Here is an 8,469-nt window from a genome sequence, read left to right as displayed (position 1 = left end):
TAAACCGACTAAAACTAAACTGACTAAACCAACTGAAACTAAACTGACTAAACCGACTAAAACTAAACTGACTAAACCGACTAAAACTAAACTGACTAAAACTAAACCGACTAAAACTAAACTGACTAAACCAACTGAAACTAAACTGACTAAAACTAAACCAACTGAAACTAAACTGACTAAACCAACTGAAACTAAACTGACTAAAACTAAACCAACTGAAACTAAACTGACTAAAACTAAACCGACTAAAACTAAACCGACTAAAACTAAACTGACTAAAACTAAACCAACTAAAACTAAACCGACTAAAACTAAACTGACTAAACTGACTAAACCGACTAAAACTAAACTGACTAAAACTAAACTGACTAAACCGACTAAAACTAAACTGACTAAAACTAAACCGACTAAAACTAAACCGACTAAAACTAAACTGACTAAACCAACTGAAACTAAACCGACTAAAACTAAACTGACTAAACCAACTGAAACTAAACCGACTAAAACTAAACCGACTAAAACTAAACTGACTAAACCAACTGAAACTAAACTGACTAAACCAACTGAAACTAAACTGACTAAAACTAAACCAACTGAAACTAAACTGACTAAACCGACTAAAACTAAACCAACTAAACTGACTAAACCAACTGAAACTAAACTGACTAAACCAACTGAAACTAAACTGACTGAAACTAAACCGACTAAAACTAAACCAACTGAAACTAAACTGACTAAACCAACTGAAACTAAACTGACTGAAACTAAACCGACTAAAACTAAACTGACTAAACCAACTGAAACTAAACTGACTAAAACTAAACCAACTGAAACTAAACTGACTAAACCGACTAAAACTAAACCAACTAAACTGACTAAACCAACTGAAACTAAACTGACTAAACCAACTGAAACTAAACCAACTAAAACTAAACCGACTAAAACTAAACTGACTAAACCGACTAAAACTAAACTGACTAAACCGACTAAAACTAAACCGACTAAAACTAAACTGACTAAAACTAAACTGACTAAACCAACTGAAACTAAACCAACTAAAACTAAACCGACTAAAACTAAACTGACTAAACCGACTAAAACTAAACTGACTAAACCAACTGAAACTAAACTGACTAAACCGACTAAAACTAAACCAACTGAAACTAAACTGACTAAACCAACTGAAACTAAACCAACTAAAACTAAACCGACTAAAACTAAACTGACTAAACCGACTAAAACTAAACTGACTAAACCAACTAAAACTAAACCGACTAAAACTAAACTGACTAAACCAACTGAAACTAAACTGACTAAACCGACTAAAACTAAACTGACTAAACCAACTAAAACTAAACCGACTAAAACTAAACTGACTAAACCAACTGAAACTAAACTGACTAAACCAACTGAAACTAAACTGACTAAACCGACTAAAACTAAACCGACTAAAACTAAACCGACTAAAACTAAACCGACTAAAACTAAACTGACTAAACTGACTAAAACTAAACCGACTAAAACTAAACCGACTAAAACTAAACTGACTAAAACTAAACTGACTAAAACTAAACCGACTAAAACTAAACCAACTGAAACTAAACTGACTAAACCAACTGAAACTAAACCAACTAAAACTAAACCGACTAAAACTAAACTGACTAAACCGACTAAAACTAAACCAACCAATGCTGAACCAACTAAAACTAAACTGACTAAACCAACTGAAACTAAACCAACTAAAACTAAACCGACTAAAACTAAACTGACTAAAACTAAACTGACTAAACCAACTGAAACTAAACCAACTAAAACTAAACCGACTAAAACTAAACCGACTAAAACTAAACCAACTGAAACTAAACTGACTAAACCAACTGAAACTAAACCGACTAAAACTAAACCGACTAAAACTAAACTGACTAAACCAACTAAAACTAAACTGACTAAAACTAAACCGACTAAAACTAAACTGACTAAAACTAAACTGACTAAAACTAAACCGACTAAAACTAAACTGACTAAAACTAAACCAACTGAAACTAAACTGACTAAACCAACTGAAACTAAACCAACTAAAACTAAACCGACTAAAACTAAACTGACTAAAACTAAACCAACTGAAACTAAACTGACTAAACCAACTGAAACTAAACCAACTAAAACTAAACCGACTAAAACTAAACCGACTAAAACTAAACCAACTGAAACTAAACTGACTAAACCAACTAAAACTAAACCGACTAAAACTAAACTGACTAAACCGACTAAAACTAAACTGACTAAACCAACTAAAACTAAACTGACTAAACCGACTAAAACTAAACTGACTAAACCAACTAAAACTAAACCGACTAAAACTAAACTGACTAAACCAACTGAAACTAAACTGACTAAACCGACTAAAACTAAACCAACTGAAACTAAACTGACTAAACCAACTGAAACTAAACTGACTAAACCGACTAAAACTAAACCGACTAAAACTAAACTGACTAAACTGACTAAAACTAAACCGACTAAAACTAAACCGACTAAAACTAAACCGACTAAAACTAAACCGACTAAAACTAAACTGACTAAACTGACTAAAACTAAACCGACTAAAACTAAACCGACTAAAACTAAACCAACTGAAACTAAACTGACTAAACCGACTAAAACTAAACCGACTAAAACTAAACCGACTAAAACTAAACCGACTAAAACTAAACTGACTAAAACTAAACCGACTAAAACTAAACCGACTAAAACTAAACTGACTAAAACTAAACCAACTGAAACTAAACTGACTAAACCAACTAAAACTAAACCGACTAAAACTAAACCGACTAAAACTAAACCGACTAAAACTAAACTGCCGCAAGTTAAACAGCATGCACAACACTTTAAACAATATATGCCTTCCTTTTATCCTCCTTATCATACCTCTACACCAACTGAGCCATTGACTACTACGGAGCCGACTACTATCACACTCTCTACAACGGAGCCGACTACTATCACACTCTCTACAACGGAGCCGACTACTATCACACTCTCTACAACGGAGCCCCCTCCACCACTTACATTGCCTTGACCACATTTTCATCGTATGCTGCTCATCCTCAGTTTCCGTACATGCCATAGCCATCTCCCTATCCCCTACTGTACCCCCCTCCTCGAGTGTAACATGTTAGGTGTTTTAATAAATGGTTTGACAAACAAGTGATACCGTCTCATCTGTTTATTTGACCTGTAACTGCCAATGTGAGTATGTACTTTATATTCTTTTCAAACCCTAAAAGGGCTACTTATGACTTGTCTACATGGTGGCACCATGGCTTAACAAATTCATTTTCTAAAATACTATCAATAGTTGTGTGAACAAGCTCTAAAGGATATTGAGTTGCATTGCATATCAGTTGTCAATGACGTAGGTTTGACCATATCCAGAAGGTTAGGGGGCTTACTTTTTCAGAGCTTGTGTGTTTGTCTAAAGGTGCTTTAACTGAACACATCACCCTCTGTGGTGCTTTATATTTCCTTAAACTAATTGCTACCTTCATCAGCAGGTCTTATAAACATGTTATCTTCCATCTCAATACTATCTCATTTTGACATCTCCTATTACAAACGAAAACACATCTTTCCTGCTTTACGTCCTTTAGAGAACGGTTTTCAGGATGAAGGAAAAAATTACCTGAGAATTATTGGACTATATTTCAATGTTCTTCGTATATACTGCTGTTCCTCTTAACTTAGACTGTTTCTACTCCACAGATTTCAATACTGAAACACTGGTTTGAGTATCAATTGCCTATTGTTGTAATCAAGTCCAAAATGTATTTAAATTTACTGTATTTGTTTCAAAGTATGTGGATTTTCTTTTAATTTAAATCCTAACGTATATCCCACCTAGGAAATAAATATTAAATGGAGTTGTGTTACTCCTATTGCGTGTTTCAAACAACTGTTTTAGCTATGGCCAAACAAATTCTGCAGGCTAATGTTCAAGATTATTAAATTAACAAATACTATTGAAATGGGGAAAATATTTTCCTTAACATAAGCTAAAATAAAAACAAGGCTTTACATAAAAACAAACTATCTAAAACTGCATTGTGTGTTAACAAAATTAAAATAGGAAATGTCCCTATTCTTAGTTTCCATTATTTCTTTAAATTGTTTTTATGTCTCTTTTAAAACATTTTATTTCCCTTGATTTTATGTACTCCTATTTTAGCCTTGTATTTGTGTAGTGTTTCCTGTGTAAAGCACACTGAGTTGCTTCTGAAGTGTGCAATATAAATGAAGTTGCCTTGCCTTTGGCACAAACATACTGAGTGACACATGCTTTATGGTTTAAACCAGGAACAGCCATTTTTGTTTTGGATGAGCTTATGCAGGAGTTGCATCCTGAAGTTTATTTGCACAAAACAGTATGTTTACTTTGTCTCAACTCTTATTTAGTAAAAAGAACTAATACAAACTAAACTAAGGATTTTTACAAAGTAAACATTTCACTAAACTAATTCAAACTATACTGAAAAAGTCAAAACAAAAGTAAAAGAAATTAAAACCGCAAGTGGTGATCAAGGGCCCTCGCACGCCAGTGTATGTCGGGGTGTGTCGAATATAATGAATATCATATCAAATGTTTACGTAGAACAGTTCAGGCTGGCACTGTCATGATACCTGTTAAATTTGGAGCAAATTGAGCATTGTGTATTACTTAGTCCTTGCAGTAGGAGGCGCTATGGTTAAAGTTTACTATTGTTATGTGTATGTGTTCAGAGGCCAATCCTGGTCATACATGTGTAATTTGAGGCAGATCAGACAAAGTATGAGAGTTACCACCATTTCCTGTTTGACGGCGAATGATGCATCCGTGTCGCGAGAGCGTTGGACGTGGCGTTTGAGCTTGAAAGTGTTGTATGGCCAAGGTCTTTGAATGGTCCCCACCAATTCTGAGTGGGAAATGACCTAGCTTGTAGCAATGGCTAATGCTAACTGAGCAGCAGTAACTTCCTGTTGTCAACAGGTGGCGCTGTGACTAAAAAAAAATTTCAATCATGGATGTGTTCAGGGCAGGCCCTGTATCATGTATGATAAATTTTAATATGATTGAACACTGCATGGCAGAGATATAACCATTTACTTTTTTGGCAAGTTGCCAAAATGCACATCAAACTTTGAACGCACGCCATAGCCACGTCCTTTGTTGAAATAATGTGCAGGGCACAACAGGATATGTTGATCACTAGAACACACTGACACTAAGTTTGCATCCAACGGCTGAACGCTTTCGGACTAGCTTTATTTTTTGCTTCTGCCAGTCTTTATTTTTAGACATCTGTTTATGTATTTCAGTTTTACTTAAACTGTATTTCCGTTTTCTTTTCTTTCTTCAAAAACAAAATTTTATCCATATTTCAACACAATATGCACAGAAATATACAGTGGAGGAAATAATTATTTGATCCCCTGCTGATTTTGTAAGTTTGACCAATTATAAAGAAGTAAGCAGTCTATAATTTTTATGGTACCTTTATTTTAACAAACAGAGAATATTAAAAAAAAGTCCAGAAAAATAACATTGTATAAAGTTATAAATTCATTTGCATTTGATCGAAGGAAATAAGTATTTGATCCCTTATAAACCAACACGAATTCTGGCTCCCACAGACTGGTTATGTGCCCGGGAGGCACTCAGATTAGTCCTGTCACTTTAAGAAAGTACTCCCAATCACTGCTTGTTATGGGTAAAAAAGACACATGTCAACAGAATCAATCTCTTCCTTTCCAACCACTCCAACACCATGGGCAATACCAAAGAACTTTCAAAGGACATCAGGGACAAGATTGTAGACCTGCACAAGGCTGGAATGGGCTAAGAGACCATCAGCAAGAAGCTTGGTGAGAAGGAGAAACTGTTGGTGCAATTATAAGAAAATGGAAGAATTTTAAAATAACCATCAATCGCCCTCTGTCTGGAGCTCCATGCAAGATCTCGCCTCGTGGGGTAAGGATGATCATGAGAAGGGAGAGGGATCAGCCCAGAACTACACGGGAGGAGCATTGTAATCTCAAGGCAGCTAGGACCACAGTCAGCAAGAAAACCATTGGAAACACACTGCACCATAATGGATTTAAATCCTGCAGTGCCCGCAAGGTACCCATGCTCAGGAAGGCACATGTACTGGCCCGTCTGAAGTTTGCCAGTGAACACCTAAATGATTCAGAGAAGGCTTGGGAGAAGGTGATGTGGTCAAATGAGACCAAATTCAACTCTTTGGCATAAACTGGAGTTGTTGTGTTTGGAGGGAGAGAAATGCTGAAATGCTGAATACCAACACCATCTCCACCGTCAAGTATGGAGGTGGAAACATTATGCTTTGGGACTGTTTCTCTGCTAAGGGTACAGAACGACTTCACACATTGAGGGGCTGATGGATGGGGCCATGTACTGTAAGATCTTGGACAATAACCTCCTTTCCTCAGCCAGAGCACTGAGGATGGGCCGTGGATGGGTCTTTCAGCATGACAACAACCCGAAACATACGGCCAAGGCAGCAAAGCAGTGGCTCAAGAAGAAGCACATTAAGGTCATGGAGTGGCCTACCCAGTCTCCAGACCTTTATCCTATAAAACATTTGTGGAGGGAGCTGAAAGTTCGAGTTGCAAAGTGACAGCCTCGAAACCTTCAGAATTTGGAGAAGATCTGTAAAGAGGAGTGGACCAAAATCCCTCCTGAGATGTGTACAAACCTGGTGACCAACTACAACAATCGTCTGACTTCTGTGCTTGCCAACAAGGGTCACTCTACCAAGTACTAAGTCATGTTTTGCATGGGGATCAAGTACTTATTTCCTTTGTTCAAATGCAAATGAATTTAAAACTTTATGTAATGTTTTTTTTCTGGACTTTTTTTTAGATTCTGTCTCTGAGCTGTCTCACTTGGAGGTTACTCCCCCTTGTAGAACAAATTGGAACCACACTCTAAATTAGAATATTTAAATCATGGGTAGTCACCACAAGATGGCAGCATTGCCTTAATTTAAAATGGGCTCTGTATCATGCATGAGACATTTTGAACTACCTTGAATTGAGAGCGTTATTAACCCCTCTTCCCGACATGATAGCATGTCATGTTTGGTACCAATGGATGCAGTATTTCGTGCAGGTTCATTTGATACCTGTATATCCCCTCTACCTTTAAAATTGACTCCGTCCGGAAAATAGTAACATTTATCTCGGCTGAGGGCACACTAACATTTGACTTGAGAGCGTTATTAACCCCTCTTCCCAACATGATAGCATGTCATGTTTGGTACCAATGGATGCAGTATTTCGTGCATGTTTTTATTTATTTTTACAAGTTTAGCTAGTTAGCCGTTAGCTAGCAAGAGTTACAGCCACTTCCTGTTCATGGCGATGTGATTTGTGAACTTCCTGTTGGATTTTGAGCATGGGTGCAAGAGGGTTTATTGTAGGTGTTGTCAAGATGGATACGCATAGTAAAATTCAGAACAGTAGGTTTAACGTGATGCGGGGGCTGAATGTTTGAAATATTGTAGGGGGCGCCACTGAGCCGTTAAGCCACGCCCACTTATTTAAACGGTATCAAATGTTTGACTTTACCACCAGGATCATATGTATGAAGTTTCAGGACTGAACGACTATGTTAAGCCCGTGAAAAAACTACTTCCTGTTTGATGGCGACAGCGTTGGACGTAGGCCTTTGAGCTTGAAAGTCTTGTATGGCCAAGGTGTTAGCATGGTCCACACCAATTCTGAGGGGGAATTGAGCTACCGTGTAGCAATGGCTAATGCTAATTGAGTAGAAGTAACTTCCTGTTGTCAACAGGTGGCGCTGTGACTTATTTAAAAATTTAAATCGTGGATGTGTTCAGAGATATAAGCATTACTTTTTTGGCAAGTTGCCAAAATGGATATCAAACTTTGCACACGTCACGGCCACGCCCTTTGACGAAATAACGTGCAGAGCACGACAGGATATGTTGAACGTGTCTAGAACACACTGACACTGAGTTTGTGCCGATCGGATGAGCGCCCTCGGCCAAGATCCTTCAAATAGGAAGGCTGAAATCGGCGATTATTGTGAAATTCAACTTTAATTTGTGGACTCCCTGTTGGGTTTTTTGAAACGCTGCAAGAGGATTTTATGTCCGTCCTGACAAGCTTAATATGCGTAGCAATGTTCATGAATGTGTGTCAAAAAACCCTCTATGGGGAGGCCATTTTGAAAATTTGAAGGGGGCGCCACTGATCTATTAAGCCATGCCCACTTACTTAAATGATATAAGATGTTTGACTTTAGTACCAGGATTATATGTATGATGTTTCGGGTCTGTACCACTATGTTAAGCCCATGAAAATACTACTTCCTGTTTGATGGCGAACAACGCATCTGTACGGCGAAAGCATTGGACATAGGCGTTTGAGCTTGAAAGGGTTGTATGG

Source organism: Labrus mixtus, chromosome 8 (assembly GCF_963584025.1).
Source record: "Labrus mixtus chromosome 8, fLabMix1.1, whole genome shotgun sequence".
Lineage (NCBI taxonomy): Eukaryota > Metazoa > Chordata > Actinopteri > Labriformes > Labridae > Labrus > Labrus mixtus.
The sequence above is the reverse complement of the archived record's forward strand: the minus strand, read 5'-3'. Positions refer to the sequence as shown.